Genomic DNA, 21,788 nt, shown 5'->3' with positions numbered 1-21,788 from the left:
TGTGAGGCTGGAAAAGGTTACAGAGATAGGGAGGGGCGAGGCCATGGAGAGATTTCAACACAAGGATGAGAGTTTTTAAATCAAGGCATTGCCGGACCGGGAACCTCTTTTTTCTGCTCGACTGGGAGCGTTTCGACATATCTTGCTCCCATCTCTGCCTTGACATCCAAGTGTCCACGAGCCATTAATAGAATCAAACAACTACGGCTTAGAACTGTTTCGACTTTTAAAAACAGACAGTAATTAGGTGAGAATGATTTTCAAACATAAAGGAGCGATCTGAAACATTTCAATGTACAGAAATGTGCATCACACAGCACAGTGAAATTACTTCCTGGATATAACAAAACTTCAAGGGGGAACTGGACTGGTTACTGAATGGGGCAGGGATCGCATCAGATAGAAGGTAAGTGGATTAACAGTTACCTGATGCATGGTCAATGTGATCTCTTGGATAGGTTTCGATCGCCTGAGGGTTTTCTTCTAGTTTATTGCCTCTCGCAGGAGATTACATGGCTGCCGAGTGGTGGGAAGCGTCTAGTCACGATGATCCAGGCACCGTGAGTGTGGGGCAGGCTTGATGGACCAGCTGGTCTCTTCCTCCCCGTCATCTTCATCTGTTCGGAACTTAAGCATCAGAAAAAGCAGTAGCCCAGAAACGTCCAAGCTTCATGTCTTCGTCACAGAGCCGCATGAAGGCTCCAACATCCCTCTCCAAGAGCCCAGGGAATGCTCAGTTTTCAAGCACATGAAGAGTGGAGATCCATGAGGCCAGGTCTCTGCCCCGTTTACATTACCCAGGGATTCTGGGGGACGGCAGCAGTACTTGGACTGATTTGAGGATGAGGCAACTATGGAAATGTGGTGGGAAAGCCCCAAATGGGTTCCTCCTGCCCCACTTTCCGCCAGGTGGGCATCCGAGGAACCTAGCCTTTCCGCCCTAGTCCTTTCTGATCTTCCAATCTGAGAGGGAAGGCAGCAAGGCTAGGGAGACCTCAAAAGCTGGACCTTTATTTTGGAGGTCGCTTTCAGGGTTGGGGGTCTTCCAGGTCCAGTCAGAAGCCCTCCCCCACAAACCCCCCCTCCCCAACCCCCACACCCTCCACCTCATGGGTGTGGGACTAATTGGTAGCTCTTTCAGAGAGCCAGCACAGACACAATGGGCCGAATGGCCTCCTTCTACACCGTATGATTCAATGTTTGTCTTCCATGAAATCTGAACAAAAGTACTTCAGCTAGACCTTACTTCCCCTTTAAATTTAAGACTTTTTAAAAAGTGAATAAAAGGCAGGTATTTTGCAATTGCACAAGGCTGGCACCGAGAAAAGATAATGTAAGATTACCTGCAGGTAGTGGTCTTTACTGATTGAGGTCGCCCAGTACCAGGGTGAGGAAATCGCAGTGAAGCACAACAATGGCATTCGAAGTTCCCAATACAGAAAGAAGAAAGAACTTGCATTTATATAGCGCCTTTCACAACTTCAGGGCATCCCAAAGTGCTTCACAGCCAATGAAGAACTTCTGAAGTGTAGTCACTGTTGTAACGTGGGAAACGCAGCAGCCAATATGCAAACATCAAGGTCCCACAAACAGCAATGAGATAATGACCAGATAATCTGCTTTTAGTGATGTTGGTTGAGGGATAAATTTTGGCCAGGACACCGGGGAGAACTCCCCTGCTCTTCTTCGAAATAGTGCCATGGGATCTTTTATGTCCACCTGAGGGGGCAGATGGAGCCTTGGTTTAACATCTCATCCGAAAGACGGCCCCTCCGATACTGCAGTGCTCCCTCAGTACCGCACTAAAATGTCAGCCTAAATTTTGTGCTTACGTCTCTGGAATGGGACTTGAACCCACAGCCTTCTGACTCAGAGGTCAGAATGCTCCCACTGAGCCACGGCCAAGGACTTCCTGTAATAACATGACTGGCTGTTGGCTTTACAGAAGCATGCTAATAAGGGACTCCAGTCAGTTCCCCATGATGTGTCTAGCTTCATTTGACAAATGAGGTCATTCTTCCTGCCCACCACATTGTAATAACTAACACTCTTGTGTGTAATTTTTTCCTGAAAGTGCCTTTTGTGACACAGTTGGTAATTCCTCCAAAGTTTGCTCACTCCATCTGAAAAGGTCTTAGGTTAACACATTGCACGATTAGGTTGAGGCTACCATTGCAGTATTATGGTTTTCCTGCAAGTATTTTAATGTTGCACTGTATTTAAAGTTATATTTATCACAAATGAATGTACAGAAAGGGTAAAAATTATTGGTCCATCATATAAATTGGCATTGGTATGGGAGGCAAAGCCATTTTGCCTGGAGGCAACGTCACTGATCCTCAAGTTTACAGTGGTACGGTCCAGGTTGTAAACACATCTTTCAGCACTGCCAAAGCGGCTCGATGACTCACCAACAGTTAGGTGGACAAGAGGAGCAATGTCTGCTTTCTACTTCCTTCCACTCAACACCCTACTACTGTGAGGCACTCCAGCAGCTGATTCAACTCCTGCTAACGGTGGCTGTGAATGAAGCTCCAGGCAACTTTTGAGACTGAAGCCTTCCGACCATCTGGTGTACCAGAGAGACAGGCTACACTTTTGGTTCCTACAGTACATACTGACTGAGACATTAACCCTTGCACTTATGCTGGGCTCAAGTCAATACAAGGTGTACTTGTTTCAGTTCCCCTCTGTCTGATATTTGCGGGACTTTTTATTAATTCCCCCCAATTTTCTCTCATCTCCTTGTGAAGGTGCTGACTCTTCGAATTCCACAGTTCTCCAATACCCCACCCAAGTGACTGTTCTTCACCTGTCAGCCTAGATTGTGTCCAAAGACGATTTAGATTATGTTTTGCACTTAGCATTCCAATGCACATCATGGTAGAAGTAGGACACTTTCTGTGTTGACAATACAGATTGGTTAAAAATAGTCTTCCTTTTTAACACAAATGATGGATTAATATAGATTGTCAAGGCCACTAATTTATGGTTCCACAATAAAAAAAAGGAATGGAATCACAGAATACAAATTCTCAAAATCCCATGTGATAAAAATGGAATTTACCTTATTCAGGTCACGAGAAACCAATGGCCTGATTTGTAAAAGGGCAGAATAACTCCAGAGACTTGAGCACATAATCCAGGCTGACACTTCAGTGCAGTATTAAGGGGATGCTGCACTGTCAGAGGTGCCGTCTTTCGGATGAGACGTTAAACCGAGGCCCTGTCTGCCCTCTTGGATGGACGTGAAAGATCCCATGGCAGTATTTCAAAGAAAAGCAGTGTCCTGGCCAATATTTATCCCTCAACCAACATCACCAGAAACAGATTATCTGTTCATTATCTCACTGCTGTTTGTGGGACCTTGCTAATGGTTATGTTACTGGGCTAGTAATCCAGAGGCCTGGACTAAAATCCAGAGTCATGAGTTCAAATCCCGCCACGGCAGCTGGCGAATTTAAATTCAATTAATTAATTAAATTCAATTAATTAAATTTAAAAATTTGGAATTAAAATACTAGTATCAGTAATGATGGCCATGAAACTACCGGATTGTCGTAAAAACCCATCTGGTTCACTAATGTCCTTTAGGGAAGGAAGCCTGCCGCCCTTACCCGCTCTGGCCTATATGTGACTCCAGACCCACAGCAATGTGGTTGATTCTTAATTGCCCTCTGAAATGGCCTAGCAAGCCACTCAGTTGTAAAATCTCGCTACGAAAAGTCATAATAAGAATAAAACCGGACGGACCACCCGGCATCGGACCACTAGGCACCGGACACGACAACGGCAAAACACCAAGCCCAGTCGACCCTGCAAGGTCCTCCTTACTAACATCTGGGGACTTGTGCCAAAATTGGGAGAGCTGTCCCACAGACTAGTCAAGCAACAGCCTGACATAGCCATACTCACAGAATCATATCTTTCAGCCAACGTCCCAGACTCTTCCATCACCATCCCTGGGTATGTCCTGTCCCACCGGCAGGACAGACCCACCAGAGGTGGCGGTACAGTGATATACAGTCAGGAGGGAGTGGCCCTGGGAGTCCTCAACATTGACTCTGGACCCCATGAAATCTCATGGCATCAGGTCAAACATGGGCAAGGAAACCTCCTGCTGATTACCACCTACCGTCCTCCCTCAGCTGATGAATCAGTCCTCCTCCATGTTGAACACCACTTGGAGGAAGCACTGAGGGTAGCAAGGGCACAAAATGTACTCTGGGTGGGGGACTTCAATGTCCATCACCAAGAGTGGCTCGGTAGCACCACGACTGACCGAGCTGGCCGAGTCCTGAAGGACATAGCTGCTAGACTGGGCCTGCGGCAGGTGGTGAGCGAACCAACACGAGGGAAAAACTTACTTGACCTCGTCCTCACCAATCTACCTGTCGCAAATGCATCTGTCCATGACAGTATTGGTAGGAGTGACCACCGCACAGTCCTCGTGGAGATGAAATCCCGTCTTCGCACTGAGGACACCATCAAACGTGTTGTGTGGCACTACCACCGTGCTAAATGGGATAGATTCAGAACAGATCTAGCAGCTCAAAACTGGGCATCCATGAGGCGCTGTAGGCCATCAGCAGCAGCAGAATTGTATTCCAGCACAATCTGTAACCTCATGGCCCTGCATATTCCTCACTCTACCATTACCAACAAGCCAGGGGATCAACCCTGGTTCAATGAGGAGTGTAGAAGAGCATGCCAGGAGCAGCACCAGGCGTACCTAAACATGAGGTGCCAACCTGGTGAAGCTACAACTCAGGACTACATGCATGCTAAACAGCGGAAGCAACATGCTATAGACAGAGCTAAGCGATTCCACAAATAACGGATCAGATCAAAGCTCTGCAGTCCTGCCACATCCAGTCGTGAATGGTGGTGGACAATTAAACAACTAACGGGAGGAGGAGGCTCTGCAAACATCCCCATTCTCAATGATGGCGGAGTCCAGCACGTGAGTGCAAAAGACAAGGCTGAAGCGTTTGCAACCATCTTCAGCCAGAAGTGCCGAGTGGATAATCCATCTCAGCCTCCTCCCGATATCCCCACCATCACGGAAGCCAGTCTTCGGCCAATTCGATTCACTCCACGTGATATCAAGAAACGGCTGAGTGCACTGGATACAGCAAAGGCTATGGGCCCTGACAACATCCCAGCTGTAGTGCTGAAGACTTGTGCTCCAGAACTAGCTGCGCCTCTAGCCAAGCTGTTCCAGTACAGCTACAACACTGGCATCCACCCGACAATGTGGAAAATTGCCCAGGTATGTCCTGTCCACAAAAAGCAGGACAAATCCAATCCGGCCAATTACCGCCCCATCAGTCTACTCTCAATCATCAGCAAAGTGATGGAAGGTGTCGTCAACAGTGCTATCAAGCGGCACTTACTCACCAATAACCTGCTCACCGATGCTCAGTTTGGGTTCCGCCAGGACCACTCGGCTCCAGACCTCATTACAGCCTTGGTCCAAACATGGACAAAAGAGCTGAATTCCAGAGGTGAGGTGAGAGTGACTGCCCTTGACATCAAGGCAGCATTTGACCGAGTGTGGCACCAAGGAGCCCTAGTAAAATTGAAGTCAATGGGAATCAGGGGGAAAACTCTCCAGTGGCTGGAGTCATACCTAGCACAAAGGAAGATGGTAGTGGTTGTTGGAGGCCAATCATCTCAGCCCCAGGGCATTGCTGCAGGAGTTCCTCAGGGCAGTGTCCTAGGCCCAACCATCTTCAGCTGCTTCATCAATGACCTTCCCTCCATCATAAGGTCAGAAATGGGGATGTTCGCTGATGACTGCACAGTTTTCAGTTCCATTCGCAACCCCTCAGATAATGAAGCAGTTCGAGCCCGCATGCAGCAAGACCTGGACAACATCCAGGCTTGGGCTGATAAGTGGCAAGTAACATTCGCGCCAGATAAGTGCCAGGCAATGACCATCTCCAACAAGAGAGAGTCTGGCCACCTCCCCTTGACATTCAACGGCATTACCATCGCCGAATCCCCCACCATCAACATCCTGGGGGTCACCATTGACCAGAAACTTAACTGGACAAGCCATATAAATACTGTGGCTACAAGAGCAGGTCAGAGGCTGGATATTCTGCGGCGAGTGACTCACCTCCTGACTCCCCAAAGCCTTTCCACCATCTACAAGGCACAAGTCAGGAGTGTGATGGAATACTCTCCACTTGCCTGGATGAGTGCAGCTCCAAAAACACTCAAGAAGCTCGACACCATCCAAGATAAAGCAGCCCGCTTGATTGGCACCCCATCCACCACCCTAAACATTCACTCCCTCCACCACCGGCGCACTGTGGCTGCAGCGTGCACCATCCACAGGATGCACTGCAGCAACTCGCCAAGGCTTCTTCGACAGCACCTCCCAAACCCGCGACCTCTACCACCTAGAAGGACAAGGGCAGCAGGCGCATGGGAACAACACCACCTGCACGTTCCCCTCCAAGTCACGCACCATCCCGACTTGGAAATATACCGCCGTTCCTTCATTGTCGCTGGGTCAAAATCCTGGAACTCCCTTCCTAACAGCACTGTGGGAGAACCGTCACCACACGGACTGCAGCGGTTCAAGAAGGCGGCTCACCACCACCTTCTCGAGGGCAATTTGGGATGGGCAATAAATGCCGGCCTTGCCAGCGACGCCCACATCCCGTGAACGAATAAAAAAAAAAAAATTGGCTGCCATGTTTCCTAAGTACAACAGTGATTACACTTCTAAAGTACTTCATTGGCTGTACAGCGCTTTGGGACACCCTAAGGTCGTGAAAGACACCATATAAATGCAAGTTCTTTCTTCTTAAAGGAATGTCATCCCAAAACCTGTAAAGTTCCATAATTCCCTGTAATGGAAACAGAATTTGACTTATTCAGTCAAAGTAAATCAATCGCCCTGACTACCACATTGTGTAGGTCAAGAAGTCACTGAGGTTTGATTGGTTTAACCTTGCGAGATATAATCTAAATGTTTTCACAGTGCTGCTGACATCAATAGACAACATCACCAATGCTGAATACCACAAAGACAAGAATTTCACAATAACAACTGCACTGGATTCATACGGGGAGACAGTGCCCTCGGATCATTATCATGGTACATGGAATATACAAGGTTAGACCATCGTTAGCAATGCATCATAAAATTAAACAGATCGAACTGCATCTAACTTCTTTGCAAGTTAGCAGGGTATGAGTTTAGAGGGATACACTGGTGTCAAAAGTTGCACCTTTCAAAGGATATGGGGAAAAGGCAAGAAAGTAGAGTTGAGGAAAAAATCAGATCAGCCATGATCTCATTAAATGGCGGAGCAGGCTCGAAGGGCCAAATGGCCTACTCCTGCTCCCATCTCTTATGGTCTTATGATCAGCAGTCCCAAGTTGGTTTGTTTACTTGATGTTTTCAATTCCCTCGTGCAGTACATACTGACCGAACCATAAACCCTTGCATTTATGCTGGTCTGAGTTCCCCTCTATCTGATATTTGCAAGACTGTTCATCCTTTTTATTAATTCCCCTGACCCCCTCACCCCTTGTGAAGGTGCTGACTCTTTGAATTCCACAGACCTTGGTTGCCCGCCAATACCTCACTCAAATGGCCATTCTTCACCTAGATGGTATCCACAGGCCCAACATGGTGCATCAAAGCTGAACCCCTTCCAGCTCCTACCCAAAGTCTACAAACGCACATTTTCCAGCAGGGATCCAGGGATTGCAATCAGGAGCAGAAATTGGGGCTGATTCCCCACTCCTCCCCCAACCCACCCCTCCCCTCCCCTCCTTAATACAGGGAGGTTGAGGCCATTGCAAAATATCCCTAATGCTGTCCTGACTGAGATTACAAACACATCACAGACTCGGAATCAAACCTAGAATCTTCTGGCTGTATGACCTACCCATAAACCAGGTAGTGCCTTTATTCATTGCATTCATTGTTAGAGGAACTGAAGCAATTCACAACTATAGCAGAATACACAGTGAACAGTATCTTATGTGTAAACTCAGCATGTATTCTACTCATGTCTAGTGACATTTGCAACATGACTTCATTCATGTTAAACTGCCAGACAGTGACTCATTCTTTAATCATGCAGTAGCATTTATATCATCAAATGCTGCAATGAGGCAGCACAGGAAGAACTCATTTAAACACATGGAGCTGGGTTTGTTTTAAAAAAGAGTGCGATACATGCAAACAGGGCAGGAGTGTCACATTCAGCCCAAGGGCCCCTGTGACTCCGTCTTCAAAGCCCCGGCAGCTCAGTCCTATTTCACCGATTTGTCCGGTTTGAATTGAGTCGGTCTGGAGGTTTGGAAAGGAATGTATTTTTTTTTAAGCTCTATAGCCTCACTGGTGGATAAATCCTAAATCAGAACACCCAATATCTACTGGCATCAGCATTGTGAGATTTAACTGCAACACGTGGGCCCCCAGGACACTGCGGGTACGCACCTATACGGCCCATAAGAACAAAAGCTTGAACACTGCTGAAATAGGGCACATTTTTTTTTTTATGAATGAGCCTTTTACTTTCAGAGTTTTTCTCTTCTAAAGCCCTGTAACAAATATCTGTCACCATAAATTCAGCTTGTTTTTTTGACAGCCTTAATCTGTTGCTTATGTGGACACAGTAATCCTCCCCTCCATAAAGTAGAGAGAGGATTAGAGCAGATCAATCCGATGTAGAGCTAGCTCCTGCACAGGGAGGATGGGCTGAATGGCCTCCTCCTGTGCTGAAATTTCTACAGTTAAAAAAAACCTCTCCAAAAAGGCTTGCTGGATGGAATGAGGCTGACTGTCGCTACTGGTGAGTGTTTAAGATTGGAGAAAATCCATTGGAGCTAATAGATCATTAAACCCTGGGTGAAAAGAACGGCAACAACCCTAGATTGTATATTAACCGAGAGCAGATGATTTGGTTGGGAGCTTGTTAAGAAAGAAAGAAGAAAGTTTTGCATTTATATAGCGCCTTTCACGACCCCAGGATGTCCCAAAGTGCTTTGTGAAGTGTAGTCACTGTTGTAATGTGAGATAAAGCAGAGCAGATATTGCCCTGATTACTTGTTTTGTCTTTTTAATAAGTCAACATCTTTGTTGGAAAAACATGTTCAAAAGATGTGGGCGTCGAACATCTTATAGAACAGGTCAGAAACTATCGACCATAAACACACGTATTGAGCAGAGGTAAGTGAGACAAGGAGAGCTGGGAATTTTTTTTTACAGGAAATAACTTCCGGACCGCCCCTTTCTACGCTAAACCTGCTTGTTTCTACAGGGTTTAAGAATCCCTCAAAGGATTGTAAAGCCACATTTACATTGGGCTAACCATTTGGATTCAGGGAGCAAGGTATGCAAACACTGACAGTTCACGGGTTGGTTTCTCGCCTGCCACATGGGAGGCTCGGATTTGATTCCCGGCCAATGTAGGTCCCTTTACCCTTAAGCGCCTTGGGATGTTTTACTACGTTAAAGGCGCTATATAAATGCAAGTTGTTGTTGGTTTTTTTGGAAATCAGGCTCCCAGAAATTCTGCTGTTTAAACCTGACTTCCCATGACCAGCAGCAGGTTATAGACTCAGGTCTCCAAGTCTCAGTTTACAAAACTGGCAGTGGACTTGTAGGCCCAGACAACGAGCGTGCCATGGAAAACAGAATTAACAACATCACTGCGAGGGAGCCAGCTCCCAGCCACCAGACTCCCAGAATTCAAGCAGTCCGCTTGATCGGCACCCCATTCTCCAGCATAAACATTCACTCCTTCCACCACCGGCGCACCGTGGCTGCAGTGTGTACTATTTACAGGATGCACTGCAGCAACTCGCCAAGGCTTCTTCGGCAGCACCTCCCAAACCCGCGACCTCCACCACCTAGAAGGACAAGGGCAGACGATGCATGGGAACACCATCACCTCCAAGTCACACACCCTCTCGATCAGGAATTATATCGCGTCCCTTCATCGTGGCCGGGTCAAAGTCCTGGAACTCCCTACCTAATAGCACTGTGGGAGCAGCTTCACTTCAGTGCAGTACTTAGGGGAATGCATCATTGTTGGAGGTGCTATCTTTTGGATGACCTGTATAAACCAAAGTCTTGCCTGCTTGTTCAGGTGGATGTTTAAGATCCCATGGCACCATGGTATAGAATGCACTTCCTGAAAGGGTGGTGGAAGCAGATTCAATAGTAACTCTCGAAAGCGAATTGGATAAATACTTGAAAAGGAAAAATTTGCACAGCTATGGGGAAAGAGCGTGGGGGTGGGGCTAATTGGATAGCTCTTTCAAAGAGCCAGCACAGACACGATGGGCCGAATGGCCTTTAAAAAAAAAATTCGTTCAATGGATGTGGGCGTCGCTGGCGAGGCCGGCATTTATTGCCCATCACTAATTGCCCTTGAGAAGGTGGTGGTGAGCCGCTGCCTTGAACCGCTGCAGTCCGTGTGGTGAAGGTTCTCCCACAGTGCTGTTAGGAAGGGAGTTCCAGGATTTTGACCCAGCGACGATGAAGGAACGGCGATATATTTCCAAGTCAGGATGGTGAGTGACTTGGAGGGGAACGTGCAGGTGGTGTTGTTCCCATGTACTTGCTGCTTTTGTCCTCCTAGGTAGTAGAGGTGGCGGATTTGGGAGGTGCTGTCGAAGAAGCCTTGGCGAGTTGCTGCAGTGCATCCTGTTGATGGTATACACTGCAGCCACAGTGCGCCGGTGGTGAAGGGAGTGAATATTTAGGGTGGTGGATAGGGTGTCAATCAAGCGGGCTGCTTTGTCCTGGATGGTGTTGAGCTTCTTGAGTGCTGTTGGAGCTGCACTCATCCAGGCAAGTGGAGAGTATTCCATCACACTCCTGACTTGTGCCTTGTAGATGGTGGAAAGGCTTTGGGGAGTCAGGAGGTGAGTCACTTGCCGCAGAATACCCAGCTTCTGACCTGCTCTTGTAGCCACAGTATTTATAAAGCTGGTCCAGTTAAGTTTCTGGTCAATGGTGACCCCCAGGATGTTGATGGTGGGGGATTCGGCGATGGTAATGCCGTTGAATGTCAAGGGGAGGTGGTTAGACACTCTCTTGTTGGAGATGGTCATTGCCTGGCACTTGTCTGGCACGAATGTTACTTGCCACTTATCAGCCCAAGCCTGGATGTTGTTCAGGTCTTGCTGCATGCGGACACGGACTGCTTCATTATCTGAGGGGTTGCAAATGGAACTGAACACTGTGCAATCATCAGCGAACATCCCCATGTCTGACCTTATGATGGAGGGAAGGTCATTGATGAAGCAGCTGAAGATGGTTGGGCCTAGGACACTGCCCTGAAGAACTCCTGCAGCAATGTCCTGGGGCTGAGATGATTGGCTCCAACAACCACTACCATCTTCCTTTGTGCTAGGTATGACTCCAACCACTGGAGAGTTTTCCCCCTGATTCCCATTGACTTCAATTTTACTAGGGCTCCTTGGTGCCACACTCGGTCAAATGCTGCCTTGATGTCAAGGGCAGTCACTCTCACCTCACCTCTGGAATTCAGCTCTTTTGTCCATGTTTGGACCATGGCTGTAATGAGGTCTGGAGCCGAGTGGTCCTGGCGGAACCCAAACTGAGCATTGGTGAGCAGGTGCCGCTTGATAGCACTGTCGACGACACCTTCCATCACTTTGCTGATGATTGAGAGTAGACTGATGGGGCGATAATTGGCCAGATTGGATTTGTCCTGCTTTTTGTGGACAGTACATACCTGGGCAATTTTCCACATTGTCGGGTAGATGCCAGTGTTGTAGCTGTACTGGAACAGCTTGACTAGAGGCGCAGCTAGTTCTGTAGCACAAGTATTCATCACTACAGCCGGGACGTTGTCGGGGCCCATAGCCTTTGCTGTATCCAGTGCACTCAGCCGTTTCTTGATATCACGTGGAGTGAATCGAATTGGCTGAAGACTGGCTTCCGTGATGGTGGGGATATCGGGAGGAGGCCGAGATGGATCATCCACTCGGCACTTCTGGCTGAAGATGGTTGCAAACGCTTCAGCCTTGTCTTTTGCACTCACGTGCTGGACTCTGCCATCATTGAGGATGGGGATGTTTGCAGAGCCTCCTCCTTCCGTTAGTTGTTTAATTGTCCACCACCATTTACGACTGATGTGGCAGGACTGCAGAGCTTTAATCTGATCCGTTGGTTGTGGAATCGCTTAGCTCTGTCTATAGCATGTTGCTTCCGCTGTTTAGCATGCATGTAGTCCTGTGTTGTAGCTTCACCAGGTTGGCACCTAATTTTTCAGTATGCCTGGTGCTGCTCCTGGCATGCTCTTCTACACTCCTCATTGAACCAGGGTTGATCCCCTGGCTTGTTGGTAATGATAGATTGAGGAATATGCCGGGCCATGAGGTTACAGATTGTGCTGGAATACAATTCTGCTGCTGCTGATGGCCCAGAGCGCCTCATGGATGCCCAGTTTTGAGCTGCTAGATCTGTTCTGAATCTATCCCATTTAGCACGGTGGTAGTGCCACACAACACGTTGGATGGTGTCCTCAGTGCGAAGACGGGACTTCGTCTCCACGAGGACTGTGCGGTGGTCACTCCTACCAATACTGTCATGGACTGTGCTGTATGATTCTACTTGAAGAGCAGGGGAGTTCTCCTCGTGTCCCAGTCAGCCCTTATCCCTCAACCATCATCAACAAAACAGATAAACCGGTTGTCCATCTCATTTCCTGTTCCTGAAACCTTGCAGTGCACACATTTGACTACATAACAATTGTGACTCCAGACTTCAAAAAAATGTGGTTCACTGGAATTCCATACGATAAATTCCAAGGCACACAAAAAGTTCCCCTCACTTGGACTGGAAATTTTACTTGTTTTGTAAAAGGAATTTGCTGCTTCCACAATCCATTTTTGCAATTTAAAAACAAATCTAATCTGCCTACACCTGATATATTTCAATGGTTTTTGTGCAGTTACAAACTGTTTAGGCCGATAATGGGTGTAATTCACATCTATTGTACTTCAATCAGTGGAACATGTATTTTCACCTTTTCAGCAGTCTTATATTCCACTATTATTATTGTTGCAATATATCTAGCTGAAGTGATTGTGTAATACAGAGAATGATACAGTACAGGAGGCCATTCAGCCCATCTTGCCTGTGCCAGCTCTTTGAAAGCTTTATCCAATTAGTCTCACTCCCCTTCCCTTTCCCCACAGCTCTGCAAATTTTTCCCCTTCAAGTATTTATCCAATTCCCTTTTTGAATTGGGTGTTCATGTTAGGTTTCGGTGCTCTGAATTTGCCCCACTTATACTACAAAACAGAGCACAGCACACCAGTGACAAATGAGAAACAACCATGCAGGTGCAGTTGCCCCCAAATAGCATTCAGAACTTCCATTTGCTCGCCGCAGACTTTTCCATCTGTTGGCTAAAGTCCTTACAGACCAGCAATGCAGAAATAAGAACATAAGAAATAGGAGCAGGAGTAGGCCATACGGCCCCTCGAACCTGCTCCGCCATTCAATCAGATCATGGCTGATCTTCAACCTCAACTCCACTTTCCTGCCTGATCCCCATATCCCTCGATTCCCCTCGTTCCAAAAATCTATCCATCTCAGCCTTGAATTTACTCAACCACTCAGCATCTACAGCCCTCTGGGGTGGAGAACTCTGAAGATTCACAACTCTCTAAGTGGAGAAATTCCTCCTCATCTCAGTCTTAAATGGCCGACCCCTTATCCTGCAACTATGCCCCCTAGTTCTAGACTCTCCAGCCAGGGGAAACAGCCTCTCAGCATCTACCCTGTCAAACCCCCCTCAGAATCTTATAGGTTTCAATGAGATCCCCTCTCATTCTTCTAAACTCCAGAGAGTATAGGCCCATTCTACTCAACCTCTCTTCACAGGACAACCCTCTCATCCCAGGAATTAATTTAGTCTCTGGTCGTTTGAAAATCGGCATCCTGCACTGCCAGAAGCAGCTGTTTCTCAAGGGACAATAAGACTGGGGAAGGGGAAGGATATTCAGAGTGTCTATTGACACCACTGTGTCAGCCACTGAGTTGGAGGCGGGCCAGGACTTACGGCAGGACTCACAGCAAACAGTGTATTTTATGGCGAAGTCTATTTACTCAGCAAACAGAGTCTGTTTAAACAGTGCACTGGAACAAACAGTCCACAGAGCCTGTTTAAAGAGAGTCTCGACTAATGACGGCAAACAGAACTCATGACTGAAACTGCAGCAACATCCCCTGATTAAAGCAGGGTGGTTTCTCCTGCAAAATACAGTGAGTAGAGGATAGTTACATACAAATCCTGTGCGAATTACCCAATCATCTCCGTTCTGGCCGGGGATCACTATATGCAGCCAAGGATTTTTGCATTGCCAGAGTAATTTTGACGAACAGGAGTTCCTGATCTACACCACGACAACGTTGCAGCCCAGCCCGGCATCAGACAAGCATCCATTTCTGAAGCAAAGTAGCGTTTCCACTTCCATGCCAGCAATCGTTGTGACCCCTCAGGGCATGGGTCCTAATGAGAGCCAATTATTTTAGTGCTGAAATTTGCGCTCTGAATTCATTCCCATTTAATGCTGTACAAACTCATTAACTTACTATTTTTGGTCCCAATTGACATGTGCATCCTATCAGGGCTCAGTTCAAAGCCAAGACAGAGAGGGTAGTGTTTTTCTCCAACCCAGTGTCTAAACAATTTAACAATCTAAAACAGTCGAAGCTTGTTGTCATCGTGGCCACTTAAACATGTACCATGGAGCCTCGGGGGCAGCATATAAAGTTTAAATCAATGTTCCTGTTAATTGGCAGATAGCTCAAACTGCTGATACTAACAGATCTTGTTCTTACTGGTTTAGGATTTATCAACAACAACAACTTGCATTTTTATATCGCCTTTAACGTAGTAAAGCGTCCCACAGGAGCGATTATCAAACAAAATATGACACCGAGCCACATAAGGAGATATTAGGACAGGTGACCAAAAGCTCGGTCAAAGAGGTAGATTTTAAGGAGCGTCTTAAAGGAAGAGAGAGAGACGGAGAGGTTTAGGGAGGGAATTCCAGAGCTTAGGGCCCAGGCAGCTGAAGGCACGGCCGCCAATGGTGGAGCGATTAAAAATCAGGGATGCACAAGAGACAAGAATTGGAGGAGCGCAGAGATCTCGGAGGGTTGTTGAGCTGGAGGGGGTTACAGAGACACAGATATCCACCAATTGGGGTGCACTCCAAGAACCAGTGGTGGAGCTGGGTTTGCGGGGCGGGTGGGGGGGGGGCACTGGAACTCAAGATTTGGCCAACTTGGCGGGAAGGGGACAGTGCTGGGTGCCGGGGAATGCCGAGACACCCAGTCCGAAGGCCGAGCCTGGAATCCCACAGACTCGTCAGCCAAACCCTGAGGCCAAAGACGAGTGTCAAGAGGTTCATGGGAGCGAAATGGAGGCAATCTTCCGAAGCCCTGTTGGGTGACCTCAAAATGATAAGGGGGGTGGGAGAGGACCATAACCCACCCCTCCCAAGAACAACCCTTTCCAAACCTCCAGCCCCACAAAATTCAAACAGGAAATGAAAAATTTACGCATTATTAGAACTGAGTTGCCTGGGTTTCGCTTGGCTGGGTTTGGAAACAGCATGTGGCCTGTGGGCTGCAATTTGCACACACCCCCTTATTTAAAATACGGATATATATATTTGCACACCAGACGTAGAATTCTGAATCCCATTCACTATCTCTAGTATAGTTCATTGAATGTAAATCATTCACATTCAACCTGCAAGTATTGACATTTTTAATCCTGAACCATCTCAAGGATAAGAAAACATTTTTAAAAAATGATTTGTGCAATAAATTTTTCCTTTGCCACCTTGTGTCAGAACATGATTAAATAAGACAGCACAGCAGAGGGTCTTTTTGACACTTCCTCCCCCCACTCTCTCTCTCCACCCTTCCCCATCAATTTTCTCCCTCCTCTCCTGAAGGTGTTGTTCACATGTGCCATTTCACAGGCACCAACCAACCTCAAGTAAACTGACAAAGTGGCCATCTGATCATGCGCAAGCCTGCATGATCAAATTCAGCAGCCAGTTTTACTGTAGAAGGCACCACACTCAGGCGTTCTCCCCGGTCGTCCTTTACCAATATTTATCCTTTGACCAACACCCTCAACAGATTATCTGGTCATTATCATATTGCCGTTTGTACGATCTTGCTGTGCCTAAATTGCCTGTTGTGTCTGCCAACATAACAACAGCGCTGTGCGCAAATCGGCTGCCGCGTCTCCGACAATGCAACAGTGACAACATTTCAAAAGTACTTTATTGGCTGTAAAGCGCTTTGGGATGTCCTGAGGTCGTGAAAGGGGCTGTATAAAATGAAAGTTCGTTCTTTCTTTCACAGTCAAGCCCAATCCTGTCCTCACCCAACATCCACGTGTATATGCTTTCCAGCATTAGTCACAAGATAACCATCAGGAGCAGGAGCTTCAAATCTAGACACTTGAGCACATAATCTGGGCTAACGCTTCAGTGCTGTATTGTGGGAGTGCTGCACTGTCGGATGAAACATTAAATCGAGGCTGTCTGCCTATTTCGAAGAAGAGCAAGGAATTTTCCCCAGTGTCCTGGCCAATATTTATCCCTCAATCAAGATCACTAAAACAGATTATCTGGTCATTATCACATTGCTGTTTGTGGGATCTTGCTGTGCGCAAATTGGCTTCCGTGTTTCCTACATTATAACAGTGACTACACTTCAAAAAAAAAGTATCCATTGGCTGTATAACTCTTTGGCTTGTCCTCGGGTCATGAAAGGCGCTATATAAATGCAAGTTCTTCCTTCCTTTGATACTTTCACTCTCCCAAGAACCAGGGACTCAGAGCCTATTACCATCGTCCTACCGCCATTCTAGCTAAGTAGCTAACTCAGCACGCAACAGGGTTCAAACCAAGGGTCATCATGACCCATAGAGAGCGATAAGTGTAGATCGGTTCCATAGTAAGCAGCGCACAAACCAACTGACCCATCAAAGCAGCCATAGCTGTCTTATTTGTAAACACATGTAGATAGCAACAGGACTTCAGTATAACAGACGACCCACACCACTTCCAAAAATGTATTTTTTTAAAAGTCTGCTTCTAAAAGCAAATTATATCAGACTTACATTGCACATCATATCACCTACTTGCTGATAACTTAAGTTTGGAATTCTGTTCTCTTTGGAGCCTCAAGTAAAAGGTTTTCCACAGGAATGCACTTTGGTAGGAAGAATGAGGAGAGGCAATATAAACTAAATGGTACAATTTTAAAGGGAATGCAGGAACAGAGAGACCTGGAGGTGCACATACACAAATCTTTGAAGGTGGCAGGACAAGTTGAGAAGGCTGTTAAAAAAACATATAGGATCCTGGGCTTCATTAACAGAGGCATTGAGTACAAAAGCAAGGAAGTTATGCTAAACCTTCATAAAACACTGGTTAGGCCTCAGCTGGAGTATTGTGTTCAATTCTGGCCACCACACTTTAGGAAGGATGTCAAGGCCTTCGAGAGTGTGCAGAAAAAATGTACTAGAATGCTGCCAGGTAGGGGGACTTCAGTTATGTGGAGAGACTGGAGAAGCTGGGGTTGTTCACCTTAAAACAGAGAAGGTTAAGAGGAGATTTAACAAGGTGTTCAAAATCATGAAGGGTTTTGACAGAGTAAATAAGGAGAAACGGTTTCCAGCAGCAGAAGGCTCAGTAACCAGAGGACACAGATTTAAGGTGATCGGCAAAACAGCCAGAGATGATATGAGGAAACATATTTTTACGCAGCGACCTGTAATGATCTGGAAGGGCGGTGGAAGCAGATTCAATGATAACTTTCAAAGGAGAATTGGATAAATAGTTGAAGGGAAAAAATTTACAGGGCTATGGGGAAAGAGCGGGGGAATGGCACTAATTGGATAGCTCTTTCAAAAAGCCGGCACAGGCACGATGGGCCAAATGGCCTCCTACTGTGCTGCACCTACTATGAATCAGATCTTTCGAAAGAAGGAAGAAGCCACTCCATATTCACCCAGGTAGTGACAACTACATTTTCTGTTTATTGTCCTGAAGCTCAATGCTTTGGAATAAAGAGATGGTTGGAAATGTAGACAAGTTTTAAAAAAATGTTTTTTGGGGTAAGGCAGAAAACGTCTCCTGGTTACGGTAGTGAGTAGATCAGCCACATAGACTTGGAAAGTCCCAGGTTCGGTCCCTGTTTAGTGCAAAGTTGCGCAGGGCGGTGACATGCCCTACGACCAGCTTTGGTGTTCCTAGGTTGAAGGTCTCAAATCAGCTAGGCATACAGTCTATTGCTACCCAATGATTCCTGCTGCAAGAGAGGGGGAGGAAAAGAGAGAGGGGAGAGCGAGGAGAGAGAAAGAGAGAGAGGAGAGCGAGGAGAGAGAAAGAGAGAGGGGAGAGCGAGGAGAGAGAAAGAGAGAGAGGAGAGCGAGGAGAAAGAGAGAGAGGGGAGAGCGAGGAGAGAGAGAGGGGGAAGAGCGAGGAGAGAGAAAGAGAGAGAGGGGAGAGCGAGGAGAGAGAAAGAAAGAGAGAGGAGAGCAAGGAGAGAGAAAGAAAGGGAGAGAGGAGAGCGAGGAGAAAGAGAGAGAGGGGAGAGCGAGGAGAGAAAAAGAGAGGGGAGAGCGAGGAGAGAGAGAGAGAGGGGAGAGCGAGGAGAGAGAGAGGGGAGAGAGAGGGGGGAGAGCAAGGAGAGAGAGGGGGAGAGGGAGGAGAGAGAAAGAGAGAGAGGGAGGAGAGTGAGGAGAGAGAACGAGAGAGAGGGAGGAGAGCGAGCAGAGAGAGGGGAGAGCGAGGAGAGAGAGGGAAGAGTGAGGAGAGAGAGGGAGGAGAGCGAGGGGAGAGCGAGGAGAGCGAGGGGAGAGTGAGGAGAGAGAAAGAGAGAGACAAAGAATTTGCATTTATTTAGAAGCTTATCATCCTCAAGACATCCCAAAGCACTTCACATGCAATGAATTAATTTTATATCACAGTCACGGTTGGCAGATACAACAGGCAATTTGGGCATAGCAAGATCCCGTCAACAGCAAATGAGATGCATGACCAGTTAATTTGTTTTTGATGCCGTTGGATGATGAAAGCTTTTATGTCCATCTGAATGGCAGACAGGGCCTGAGTTTAACATTCCATCTCAAAACCAATGCAGCACCCCCTCAGTACTGCAGTGAGGTGTCAGCCTAGTCTTGTCGGAGCATTTGAACTCCTTGGGGGTAATTCTGACTTTGGGCAACAGTGTAAAGCAGGCGATATTGGCAGTATTGTAAAACGGGAGATATCGGATCAGCCGCCCGTTATATATCTCTCCCGATTTTCACTTGACTTCAATAGAAATTAAAATCCAGACAGATGTATAACGAGCGACTGATCTGATATCAAACGTTTTACACTATCGCCCAAAGTCAAAATTACCCCCTTGTCTTCTAACTCAGAGGTAAGTGTTACCACTGAGCCAAGCTGACCACTCCATCCAGTTGATGGGAAAGTTAATGGCTGAGGCTTGAGTACGAAGAACAGCCTTTGGACTAAGTGCCAGATGGCTGCCTGCACCCGTAGAGTTGTACCCAACGGGAATTAAAGCTGAGTGCGGGAAGAGTAATGATTGAAGAGAAAGGTTTTATTCACTATTCTATTTTAATTTACAATTCTAGGGTACTTTGCAATGAATAGATACAAATGGTACACAACTTGCAAAAGTATATGCATAAACATTTTTGTACAGAAAGCACAATTCAGCTCTTATCCTGTGGAGAGTATGATGCACAATTTGCAATCTGTTGCAAAGGTGCAATTCAGGTTGACAGTTGGTGCAGTAATGCAATTTTCCATAGAACCACCAACTCAATTGGTTTTGCCAGCTTTGGGGTCTTGCACATCACTGCTGTGATTTTTCAGGATATCCTGATTCAAAAGAGACAGCTGAGAAGAATTGGGAAGGAAATGGACTATTTTGTGGGCTGCCCCATAAAGCTGCTACCCATAGTGCTCTAAGTTTACATCAATATATATCAAGGAATGCTGCATACTATCAGTTTGAGCAGAGAACATGACATTCATTGAAATGGTGTAATTTCCCACATTTGCATACATATTTACATCGAACTATTTATGTACAAGAATACGTAACACATACTGTATCTAACGTTATTTCCGGCGTGTGCAATTTGCAAATGTTTACTCATTGCGTGCAGCTTATTTTTAAGTAACGTTCACAAAACAATGACAATTGCAATGACATTAGGCACTATCTCCCCATTATAATCGCACAGTATCCTGCATTACTAATTGCTTGACATTTTTTTGACATGCTTACCTGACACTTTTACAGCTGAACTTAACCCTGCTCCTTGGCCGGCGAACTTGAGGAACGTTGGGGAGTTCTTTGCAAAGTCGGTGGTGAAGTGTGAGGAATGCAAAAAAAATATATATACAAAATGCAACTTTTTTTTTAATATGTTGTTGTTGTTATTATTATTATTCAAAGGCTGATGGTGGTTGTTGTTGTTGTTGAAGAGCTCCTCCCCCCTCCACCCAGGCACATGTATACACACACATGTACACACACATATGTACACACATGTACACACACATATGTACACACACAGTCCAACCCATCACACACACAACAGACACTTTCCCTCCTCACAGTCCAGCTGCGCAAAAAAAAAAAGGCAACATTGGAGAAAAAGATACACGACATTCCACGCCATGCACGAGCCGCCCCGGCCCCGCCCCGCCCTGGCCCCTCCCCCCTTTGGCCCCGCCCCTCCCCAGTGAGGGGGTAGAGGGGGGGGGGGCGGCGGTCGCGCTGACCGCCATTGGCAGGCCCCAGCTGTCAGTCACACGGAGCGGCAACACCGCGTTCTCTGTGTCGAGTCTCAGTGTTCCAGCTCACGCGCCTCCGACCCCCGCCCCGCCCCGCCCCCCCAGCGCGCTACGTCATGGAACATTCCGAACATTCCACGCGAGTATTCCGCCGGGGCTCTGGCTTCCCCCAGGCTTCGGCCACCACCTTAAAAGGGGCACGGCTCCCCCTGAAACCTCCCCCCCCACCACCCCACCCCCTGATTTCTCCGAATTAAAGTTTCAACCGCGTTAATGTGTGCTGTTAAAAATAATACCAATCTTTTTTTAAAAAAAGAGAAAGGTCATTTTTCCTCTAAAACGTTTACTAAACAGTCAGTAACTGGTGGGTCCCACCGCTTTGATTTGTGTTTTGCATGTGCCCCCCCCCCCAAGTCTTAGCAACCAGTTTGAAAATGGGTATAATCTGTATCCGAAGTGAATTTTGCACCAATGCACTTTCGCTCAAAGATGAATTGCTTTAGTTCAGTGTTTTATTTTAAAGCAGATAAGATTCTAAACACAATTTGCATTTGTCCTGAAAAAAGACACGCATTTATATAGTCTTACCGCCTTTCTTCGAAATGTCTCAAAGCGCTTCAAGAGTCTTTAATTAAACTCCAAATAGTGGGTCCCACCGGTTTGATTTGCACACCACCTGTGTGCCATAGTTTATGCAGTGAGTTTATGATGTCAGGTTCCACATCCAGGACAAAGCAGCCCGCTTGATTGGCACCCCATCCACCACCCTAAACATTCACTCCCTTCACCACCGGCGCACAGTGGCTGCAGTGTGTACCATCCACAGGATGCACTGCAGCAACTCGCCAAGGCTTCTTCGACAGCACCTCCCAAACCAGCGACCTCTACCACCTAGAAGGACAAGGGCAGCAGGCACA

At 46.9% G+C, this 21,788-nt stretch overlaps 1 protein-coding gene across 1 annotated transcript in view; it reads right to left on the bottom strand.

Moving 5' to 3' along the window:
* The window catches only part of LOC137342718 (transcription factor HIVEP3-like), a 382,091-nt gene extending 361,327 nt beyond the window's left edge, over positions 1-20,764 (bottom strand). The window contains exon 1 of the mRNA XM_068006860.1: positions 20,360-20,764. The gene's annotated coding sequence lies outside the window, so the exon portion shown is untranslated. The remainder of the gene's footprint in view (positions 1-20,359) is intronic.
* Between the last annotated feature and the right edge of the window lie 1,024 nt (positions 20,765-21,788).

Source organism: Heptranchias perlo, chromosome 26, assembly GCF_035084215.1.
Source record: "Heptranchias perlo isolate sHepPer1 chromosome 26, sHepPer1.hap1, whole genome shotgun sequence".
Lineage (NCBI taxonomy): Eukaryota > Metazoa > Chordata > Chondrichthyes > Hexanchiformes > Hexanchidae > Heptranchias > Heptranchias perlo.
The sequence above is the reverse complement of the archived record's forward strand: the minus strand, read 5'-3'. Positions and strand labels throughout refer to the sequence as shown.